This window comes from Hylobates moloch, unplaced genomic scaffold (assembly GCF_009828535.3).
Source record: "Hylobates moloch isolate HMO894 unplaced genomic scaffold, HMol_V3 SCAFFOLD_4, whole genome shotgun sequence".
NCBI classification, from domain to species: Eukaryota; Metazoa; Chordata; class Mammalia; order Primates; family Hylobatidae; genus Hylobates; species Hylobates moloch.
The window spans coordinates 48262078-48273323 of record NW_026652279.1 but is presented as its reverse complement, the minus strand read 5'-3'; the positions used below and the strand labels follow the sequence as shown (position 1 = coordinate 48273323).

At 40.0% G+C, this 11246-nt stretch overlaps 1 protein-coding gene across 6 annotated transcripts in view; it reads right to left on the bottom strand.

Annotated features, from left to right (window-relative positions):
- Window positions 1-11246, bottom strand: part of SPICE1 (spindle and centriole associated protein 1) — a 102767-nt gene that overhangs the window by 73702 nt on the left and 17819 nt on the right. The window contains exon 1 of one of the 6 annotated variants that reach the window (XM_032150155.2): window positions 978-1054. The exons of 1 other annotated variant lie outside the window; for it this stretch is intronic. The gene's annotated coding sequence lies outside the window, so the exon portion shown is untranslated. Of the gene's footprint in view, window positions 1-307; window positions 518-782; window positions 1055-11246 lie in introns of those variants that run through there. 4 more of the 6 variants (XM_032150156.2, XM_032150158.2, XM_058437503.1 and 1 more) reach the window with 4 other exon arrangements.

Below are 11246 nucleotides of genomic sequence, written 5' to 3'. Positions count from 1 at the left end.
GGAAAACGCATTTACGAAGAGTTTGAGAAGTTCAGTTCAATTAACAAAGATCTGAGAGGGTGAGAGGTTAAAGAAGGAAGAAAGGCAGAGAGCCGATTGTAGTCTTGTGAGCCACAGCAATCTGAACACCTAAGACCATAGGAACCACTGAACAATTTTAAACGGGATAGTTATGACTGGACTCAGTAAATCCACTCTGACTGGTGTGGAAAACTGATCAAAGAGAAACAAGAACTCTTTCCAAACATTGTTGAATCAATCCTACCTAAATACATGGATAGAGAATAGATCTGAACCCTTTACTTACTTCCTCTAGATTCGGATGGCTCCCCACTGTCAAGAGGAATCCAACTCAGCTTGGCATTCAGACCCTCTCCCCCATATGGCCCGGCTGACCTTTCTTTCCAGTGTTCTCTCACATCTCCAGCAAATCCTAAAAACAAGCTCTCGCCTCACATATAGTTGCAACCATTCTTTTCCCTCTGCTTGGAACACTCATTAGGCTCACTCTCTTCTCTACCGGGTTAACTTCCACGGACTCCTCAAAACTCACAGGCGGAGCCTTCTGAGACGCCCCTCTCTGACATCCATCTATTTAGATGACGCTCTCGGTCCCAAAGCACCCTGAATAGTTTGCCTCTCTCCTGCTACACGGTGAACTCCCCCCACGCTACAATCGAGTACCCCCCAGTACCAGTTCTGTGCAAAAGTTCCCGAAAGCGGTGCGCACGCGCATACTCGAGGTGCTCTGGCGCCACGCACAAACATACCCAGACACGCACCCTGAAACACACTTGCACTCTCAAAACACGGAGCCGCGGCTGCGCTTCCTGAAGTAAGGATTCCCCAACCTGGCGCCTGGATCCCAGGCAACAGACAGATGCCACCACCGTTCTCCCCACCCTTTTGGTAGTCCTGGTCCCTAAGGCTCGTTGGGACTGCGAGCTGCAAGCCTCAGATCCATCATCTCAACCTGCCTTGCAGTCGGTCCCGACTGTCGCCGCCACCGCAACTAAAACTTCAGGCGCCGGAACCGCGGAGCGCGCCACAGGTTAACCTAGCCTGCGGCTTCCGGGCTGTTGCCTGGGTTACCAGAGCTCCGCCCCACGCCCTTGCGTATATCCGGCGAGCCCAGTGCTTAGGCGCCTCCCAAAGCCTAGCTCTGGTCCTGAGTCCAAGGGAGTGGTTCCTCTGCAAGGTTCAGGGCAAATTATAAAAGACAAGGCATATAGCAGGCCGGGCGCGGTGGCTGACGCCTGTAATCCCAGCACTTTGGGAGGCCGAGGCAGGCGGATGACGAGGTCAGGAGATCGAGACCCTCCTGGCTAACACGGTGAAACCCCGTCTCTACTAAAAATACAAAAAATTAGCCGGACGAGGTGGCGGGCGCCTGTAGTCCCAGCTACTCGGGAGGCTGAGGCAGGAGAATGGCGTGAACCCGGGAGGCGGAGGTTGCAGTGAGCCGAGATGGCGCCACTGCAGTCCGGCCTGGGCGAAAGAGCGAGACTCCGTCTCAAAAAAAAAAAAAAAAAAAGAATAGGCATATAGCATTAGCCGGTGCCTTGAGAATTCTCCAAAAGAAAGATATTGCTCGCCTCACCAGACTTCACATATCACTTAATTTGCTTTCATCTCTATTCATTCGTTTACAAATCTTTAGTAGTGTAATCCCAGCACTTTTGGAGACAGAAGCAGAAGGATTGCTTAAGCCCAGGAGTTTGAGACAAGCATGAGCAAGATGGCGAGACTCTGTCTCTACGAAAAATTAAAAAATTAGCTGGGCGTGGGAGCACGCCTGTAGTTCCAGCTACTCAGGAAGCCGAGGTGCGAGGATCACTTAAGCCAAGGAGGGCAAAGCTGTAGTGAGCCACAGTCATACCACTGCACTCCAGCCTGGACGACAAAGCAAGACCTTGTCTCAAAAAAAAAAGTTGTTTATTACAACCTACAAATGTGCGGGAGAGCTAGGTTCTATGGGAGCTAAAAACAGGCAAGGTGGGAAACTTACAGCATATTAACAGACAGTTATCAATGACAAAAACATAAAATTATGACGAGTGCTAAGAAGGAAGCACTCTAACCAAATACTTAGCTTATTATAGTAATATTTGAATTACTCAGGAAAGCTGAGACACGAGTAGGCCATTGGGGAAGGAAAAAGCATTCCTGCAGAGGGAGCTGCATGTGCAAAGATGTGGAAAATGCAAGGGACAGGAAGAAGTCCAGTGTGTCTGAAGTTTAGAGAACAGTGGGAACTTGCTGTGAAGGGGAGGCTGCCCTGATAGGCTGGATCCAGGACAGTCAGAGCTGCGTGGACCACGTTAAGAACTTTACAAAGCACTTGATTCAAAAACAGAGTTTATTTGCTCTGGTAAGACAATTTCCTTTAGCCCCTCGCTTTCTGCTGTTAAAATACACCCACGTGTGGTCTGCAAATACATGCCCAATACCTTCTAGAGGAAAGGTACTGCCTTTAATAGTTTTCACTCTGAGGAAGTTTGATGTAGATATATTTAATAATCAACATAATCATCCACTTGCTTGCATCCTCAACTCCCTGCCCCTCTCTAAATCGCTGTAATCACTTGGCAAAATCACCATATTAGCCATCCCTACTTTACACTTACTAAGTGCTTGCACCCATGCAGCTGAATCTGAAAAAAAACACCCAACCATGCTGACTTTAAATTCATGATTACTGATGTTAAGTAAGACCTTAAAGATGCTTGAACATCTCATTACAGGTCCCTGTTCATTGATTTTCCTACATGATAGTTTTATACCTTCACTCGTACCCAATGTCTCGTCTCCTATCCTCATTCTCACACAATGACCTTGCTCCTACTGCATTGATTACACTGAATTATTCAAAAGAGAACTTCCCTAAGCTCCCATCATTATTTTAATCCTTCTATTACTATCTTTACCCACAGACCTGTCTTCAGAAGCTCAGCACAAGAAACATGAAGAAAGCTAATCAAAATACATCATAATCAAATTGCTCAGAACCAGTGATAAAAGAATCTTAAAAGCATCCAAGGAAAAAAATACATGTCGTATACAGAAGAACAAAACTAAGGATTACATCAGTTTCTCATTAGAATAAAAACAATCAAGAAGACAGAATAACTGTTCAAACATATTCAAAGAAAAAAAAGCTGTCAACCTAGAATCCTTATACTATTCCTTGTTGTGTTTTTTTGTTTGGTTTTTTTTTTTTTTTTTTTGAGGCGAAGTCTCACTCTGTCACCCAGGCTGGAGTGCAGTGGCACGATCTTGGCTCACTGCAACCTCCGCCTCCCAGGTTCAAGCAATTCTCCTGCCTTAGCCTCCCGAGTAACTGGGACTACAGGAACACACTACCATACTCAGCTAATTTTTATATTTTTAATAGAGATGGGGTTTCTCCATGTTGGTCAGGCTGGTCTCGAATTCCTGACCTCAGGTGATCTGCCCGCCTTGGCCTCCCAAAGTTCTGGGATTACAGGTGTGAGTCACCACGCCTGACCCTTATACTATTCCTGATACCACTTAAAGGTAGACTGTGATAAAATAAAGATGTATACTATAAACCCTAAAGCTGCCACTAAATAATAAAAGTTATTGTTAAAAGCTTAGAAAAGTCATGTAAAGGATAATGAAACAAATACTTGATTAATCTAAAAGTATAAAACAAGAAAAAACAAAAGAGAGAAATAGGAAAGAAATTGCAAGATGATAGACTCATAAATCATATTAAATGTAAATTGTCTAAACACACTGAATAAAAGGCAGAGATTGTCAGATTGTCAGAGATTGTTTAAAATCTTGAATTTTTTAAATTGCGCTTATAAGAAGAAAAACATTAAATATAAAGACACAAATAAGTTTAAAATAAAGCTGGAGTGACTTTATCAATATTAGAGTGACTTTATCAATATTAGACAAAGTAGAGTTCAAAGTAAAGTTCAGAGCAGAGAATATAACCAGAGATAAAGAAGATCATTTAATAATAATAAAAGAACCATTTAATCAAAAGGACATAACAATCCTAAACATTTTTGCAACTAATAACAGGACTTCAAAATATATGAAGCAGAAACTGATAGTCCTGCAATGTGAAATTGAAAGATCCACAATAGTCAAATATTTCAATGCCCCTCTCTAAATAATTTATAATGCAAGTAAGCAGAAAATCAACAAGGTTATAAGAGACTTGAGCAACTTATCAACCATCTTGACCTGATTGACATTTATTAAACACTCCAATAATTGGCAGAATACACGTGGTTCTTAAGCATATACAGAAAGTTTAGAAGATGGACAATAATCTGGACCATAAACAAATGTTAACAAATTCAAAAGGATTCAAGTCATGCAAGATACATTCTCTGACCACAATGTAATTAAATTAGGAATCAATAACAGAATGATTCTTGGAAAATCCCTCAAAATTTGGGGAATAAAATACACTTCTAAACAAGCCATTGCTATGGTCTGAATGTGTCCCCACAAAATTTATATGTGACAATTTGCCAATGTGATAGTATGAAAAGGTGGGGCTTTCAGGAAGGAGGTAATTAGATCATGAAGGCTCTGCTCACCATGAATGGGATTCGTGCCTTTAAAAAAGAGTCTCTTAGGAAGCCTGTTTGACCCTTTTGCCCGTTTTGCCCTTCTGCTATGTGAAGACACAGCATTCACCCCTTCCACCATATGAGGACACAGCAACCAGACACTAAATTTGCTAGTGCCTTGATCTTGGATTCCGCAGGCTCCAGAACCATGAGAAGCAAATTTCTGTTGTTTATAAATTACCCATTTGAAGGTATTTCATTATGGTAACCCAAATGGACTAAAACAGAAATTGGTACTGAGAAGTAGGGTGCTGCTGTAACGATTACCTAAAAATGTGGAAACAGCTTTGGAACTGGATAATGGAGAAAGACTGGACTATAAAGGGATGCGATAGTGTGGGCTCAGAAGGAGAGGAGAGCTGTAAAAAAAAAAAAAAGCCTCAGTCTTAAGTGGTCATGATCAAAGTGTTGGCAGTGAACGAAATTCTGATGAGATCTCAGGTGGAAATAAGGAATAAAATATTGGAAACTGGACAATACGTAAACCTGGTTTTTAAGTGGTAAGAACTTGGTTAAATTGTGTTTGTGTCCTAATGTTTTGTGAAAGAAGGAATCCAATATCCAGTCTTAATAGAAAACTCTCAGATAACTAGAAATAGCGAGGAACCTCCTCGACCTGATTAAATACATCGACAAAAGACCTACATCTAACGCGATGCCTAATGGTGAAAGACTGGATGCTTTCCTCCTTAGATCAGAAAAAGACAAGGATGTCTAGTCTCACCACATCTATTCAACGTTGTACTGGAGTTTCTAGTCAGTGCCATCAGACAGGAAAAATAAATAAAAAGCATTCAGATTGCATAGGAAAAATGTCTATATTCCCAGTGGAGTGAATGTCTATGTAAAAAAAACTCAATAAAATCTGTAAAAAGAGGCCAGGCGTGGTGGCTCACACCTGTAATCCCAGCACTTTCAGAGGTTGAGGCAGGAGGACTGCTTGAGGCCAGGAGTTCAAGACCAGACTGAGCAACACAGCAAAACCTTGTCTCAAAAAAAAAAAGAATATGTAAAAAGAAAAATGCCATCAGAATTAATACATGAATTTAGCAAAGCGGCAGGATACAAGATCAACATACAAATATTGAGTGTAGGCCGGGCACAGTGGCTTATGCCCGTAATCCCAGCATTTTGGTAGGCTGAGGCAGGCAAATCACTTGAGGTCAGGAGTTCGAGACCAGCCTGGCCAACATGATGAAACCCTGTTTCTACTAAAAATACAAAAATAAGCCAGGTGTGGTGGTGCATGCCCGTAGTTCCAGCTACTCGGGAGGCTGAGGCAGGAGAATTGTTTGAACCCAGGAGGCGGAGGTTGCAGTGAGCCAAGATCATGCCACTACACTCCAGCCTGGGCGACAGAGTGAGACCCTTTCTCAAGAAAAAAATGTATATATTGAGTATAATTCCACATATTAACAATGAACTATTAGAAAATCTTAAATGCATTTTATGACATCAAAAAATTAAATATTTAGATATAAATCTAACAAAAGATATGAAAGCCCTGTACATTAAAAACTGCAAAGTATTGCTGAGAGATATTTTATAAGACCTAAATATGTAGAGGCATCCCTCATTCATGGGTTGGAAGACTCCATATTGTTAGATGTCACTTACTTCAAACTGATCTCATATATTGAAGTAATCCCAATCAAAACCCCAAAAGGTTTTTTGTAGAAATTGATAAGTTGATTCTGAAATTCATATGAAAATGCAAAGGACCTAGAATAGACAAACAACTCTGAAAAAGAGCAAAATTATGTTACTATAACTACCTAATTTCAACACTTATTATAAAGCTACGGTAATCAAAATAGCATAATATTAATAGAAAAATACACAAATATATCAGTGAAACAGGATAGAGTCCAGAAATAAACTCATGCATGTATGGACAACTGATTCTCCTCAGAGGTGCAGGCATAATACAGTGGAGAAAGGACAGACCATTTGATAAATATTTCTGAAATAATTGTATATAAATATGCAAAATAATGGATCTATATCCTACACCATATGCAAAAAATTAACTAAAAACATGCCAATGACCTAAATGTAAAATTTAAAACCATAAACTCCTAGAAGAAAACACTGGAGAAAATCTGTGGGTTAGGTAAAGATTTTAGACATGATGCCAAAAGCACAATCCATAAGATAATAAATCCATAAATTGGATTTAATAAAAATTAAAAACTTCTCTTTAAGTCACCTGCTAAGTGATCAAAAAAGCCACAGACTGGGAGAAAATCTTTGCAAAGTATATATCTGGTTAAAAGACATATCAGAAATGTGTTTTAAACTCTCAAAACTCAATAATAAGAAAACAAGCCAGTTTTTTAAAACTGGGAAAAAGATTTGGGCAGACACCTCACTAAAGAAGATATGCTGATATCAAGCACCTGAAAATGCGCTCAACATCATTAGTCATTAGAGAAATACAACTTAACACTGCAGTGAGATACCACTACACTCCTATTGGCGTGGCTAAAAATTAAAAGACTGACCATACCAAGTGTCATTGAGGATGAGGAGGACTTGGAGCTCTCATATGTTGCTGGTGGGAATGTAAAATTGTTTACAACTTGGGAAAATAATTTGGCAGTTTCTTATACAGTTAAAACACACTACCATATGATCCAGTCATTCCACTTCTGGATCTTTACTAAAGAGAAAAAAAAAACATAGGTTCTTACAAAGTCTTATGCACGAATATCTATAGCAGCTTTATTTGTAATAGCAAAACACTGGGGTAAGAAAACAAATATCCATCAACAGATGAATGAAAAAAATTAGAATAGATTATTGTGTATCCATACAATAGAACACTACACAGTAACAAAAACTAATAAACTATTGATACACACAACAACATGGATGAATCTCAAAATAACTATGCTGAGTGAAAGAAGCCACATTTTCAAAGAGTACATACTGTGTGGTTACATTTACATAAAACTCCAGAAAATGAAAACTAATGTAGACCGAAGGCAGGTGAGCAGTTCCTTAGGAATGGAAAAGGAACAGGGAGGGGCAGTAAAGATAGACTTAAAAGAGTGAGAAAACTTTGGAGGGTGATGGATATTTATTTTGTTGACTGTAGTGATGGTTCCACAGCTGTATGTGTGTATATAACATAGGTGACTTGCGTGTGACTTTGTGGGTGTGTGTGTCAAAACTTACTAAATGGTATGCTTTAAATATATACAGTTGGATGTCAGTTATACCTCTAGAAAGCTATTTATTTGGCTTTTTCTTGTTGCTCCAAATATGATCCAAATATGCTCCCCAAAGAATAAGATGTCCTGCTACTAGGTAATCCACATCCAGATTCCCCATACCTTTAATCAGAGCATTCCTGAAAGTTGCCCTTTATTTCACTGTAAACCTTTTCCACTCCCTTGCCTGTCTTTGAGTCTCTGCCAAATGCTAAATCCTTTACTATGTATATCAGGCTCTGAATAAATGGCCTTTGTTTATTCTCATTTGAGTGATCTTCATTTATTTCCTCTGTGTGTGCGTGTGTGTGTGTGTGTGTGTGTGTGTGTAGCTCTACTATATTGTTGGGTTTTCTTTAATATTGGGAAAACCCATCTTGGGTACCACTATAAGTTAAGATGCCTAAACTGGGATATAAGTCATATGAATCTCTGGTTGGCTCTGGGGGGTAAAAAAAAAAAAAAAAGTAGAGAAGCTGGCAGTCATGACCAAGTCCTGACCATTCTGGGCTAACTGCTGCAGAGGTTTGTCCAACTGTTCTTTGATTGTCCTTTGAATATTCAGTCTCTCAGCCCTTTCTCTTTTTTTTTTTTTTTTTTTAAATGGAGTTTCACTCTGTTGCCAAGGCTGGAGTGCAATGGCATGATCTCTGCTTACTGCAACCTCTGCCTCCTGGGTTCAAGCGATTCTTCTGCCTCCCAAGGAGCTGGGACTACAGGCATACATCACTATGCCAGTCTAATTTTTGTATTTTTAGTAGAGACAGGGTTTCACCATCTTGGCCATGCTGGTCCTGTATGCCTGACCTCAGGTGATCCGCCCGCCTCGGCCTCCCAAAGTGCTGGGATTACAGGTGTGAGCCACTGCACCCAGCCTCAGCCGTTTCTTTTGGTCATTCTCGCACTTCCAAGAGCTTGACCAATTCAGAGAAGGCTAAATATCCATCCATATCTTTACCACTTGGGGACTCTCCAATTATCTCTATAGTCAACCATATTGCAAGATCTTCTTGACCTTTTTGTTGTGTCATCATCATGACCAGCTGATGAAAGAGCAACTGCACAGAAACATATAGAACTTCAGATAGAATGCAAAGAACCTACATTTTAATGACTATTGACGTAAGCAACAATAATTAACAGTCCCCGTAAGATGCTTCAAAAACAGGAAAGCCAGTTGCCTAACCCAGGCCAAGAGAATAAGTCCTGAAGGCCATGAGGATCAATCTTAGGGAGCCAATTAGCTCTTTTGTTCAGATGTTGTTTAGCCTGTCTTACCTTGTCTGTTTCACATAGCAAGAAGTATATAAAACAATGGCACAGACACCACTATGACTAGCAAACAAGAAATCAAGAACAATGAAATTGTCCATCACTGCTCAAGCCAATGAATTGACATTGGTCTGTATTTCCTCCAGGGCTGAGGTGGTATCACTAATAACTTCTGCCAGAGTTAATGATAAGTTTCTTACAGTCTCTTTCTATTTGTATGATTTGCAACACTGAGAAAACAGCTCTGATTGTTCATATAGACAATGAGTCAGTAATTCCTTCAGGTAGAGTACTTGAATAATCAAGGTGGCCCCCTTTTGGAGTTTGCACCTGAGTCAAAATTTTCATCCTGGGTGGTTTATAGAATTAGAATCTCTGTATACAGAGAAGTCTTGGAATACTATTATTAAAGTGTGTGAAGTGTTACTCTGAGGTAAAGAGGACCATGTGTCCTGGCCGCAAAGGAAGTAATAGCCTTAGACACACATGGAAATGCAAGAGAAAGATGTTCATAACATGAAGTCAGAACCAAGGCCTTACATTTGCTGGGTTACATATTTGGATATCTATTAGTCTTTTTCAGGTGACAGGTATTTGGCTCATCAACCTTCAAAGGTTGTTGAATTCAAATTTAGAATTACCTGGGATCTGACAAACCGATTTTAATACTTCATTTTTTTTCTGGGTGAAAAGAAACTAGCAAGGTCACAGGTTAATTTTTCCAGTAGGTGCAAGTGAAACTGCCATTGGCTATAAGTTCCTGTGGTCTCATTTGATGAGACTGGAATCACCCACACATTTTTATCTTGGGGATCCAATGATGGATAACATATCCAACAGTGATTAAGATTGATGGCAGTGGCTACTGTTTCAGATAATCTGAGAATTGCGTTAGAATAAGTGTGTTCTGACCTGACAACAAAGAAGGTACAAAAAGAAAAAAGGGACTGTTATGGTAGAAAATAACCAGTGGTCTATAGTTAATGAGAAGAATGATTATCAATAAGCAGGTCAAACACAAAAGAGGAATTAGACAGGGGTCTTGGTCCAATGTGTCAGGTAGAAGCTGTCCATTAAGAGGACATCTGCTTGTTTGAAAGGTCTTGGGTCAAATATCTATTGCCAAAGATAGGCTGCTTTTGAGGATCTCTGAGAATTCTCAGCATGAGGTGTCCTGTGGACTAGTCTTCCAAAAGTGGAATTCTGGCTTGTTTCTTTAGTGGTGAAACATAAAGTTGAGGATTGGCCTGCTGGAGTTTCACTGCTGTATTTGTTGTTAACAGTACCTGATAAGGTGCCTTCCATTGAGGTTCAAGAGCAGTTTTTTATCCGATGTCTGTTTCAGCAGATGAAATTTCCTGATGGATGCTCCTGAAGAGCCAATGTAAGAAGATGTTGTAGCAAGGTGGCCTTAACTTGTTGGTGATAGGACTGGGTATAGTGCCTGAGTCCCTTGCAATATTTTCCCGTATCTGGATGCAGCATGGAAGGATCTAGTATCAGGATGAAATTTCTAAATGCATGGGTCTTCCTGGTAGCAGTTCACAGTCAATATGACCCCAAAATAATGGATTATATGGCCGAAAGAGCTCGGGTGACTACCTTTAGCAGGGAAGTGCAAGGATTTATGGAAGTTTTGTTAATTTGAATTTAAGGATGCCATTGGTTCTTTCAACCTTTACAGAAGTTTGTGGGTGGTAAAGGCAGTATAGTTTTTGAGAAGGGGTAACACCTTATTAAGTTCTTTTATAATGGTTCCTATAAATTGTATGCCTCAGTCAGTTGACATAAAAGTTTGTATACCCCAGTTGGAAACATAAAATCAAGCAGATTTTTAGAGACTGAAAGGGCTGGAGATTTTCAGCAAGGAAATTATTCAACCCATTCTGAAAATAGACAAATCCCATCTGAAAGTGTTCAAAGGGTCTTTGAGGCTTTGGTTCTTGGCCATGCCTCACCTTTATAATTTTTCCAGGATTATGTTGTTCACAAGTAACACATGACCCCAAAACAATCTCAGCTGTCTTTTTAAAATTTTCTCACCAATATTGATTTAAGATAGTAATCAATTTGTCTTTACCATAATGAGAAGTTTCATGGAGAAATTCAGCTAGTACTCATTTGAAATCACTTGGGGCCACCA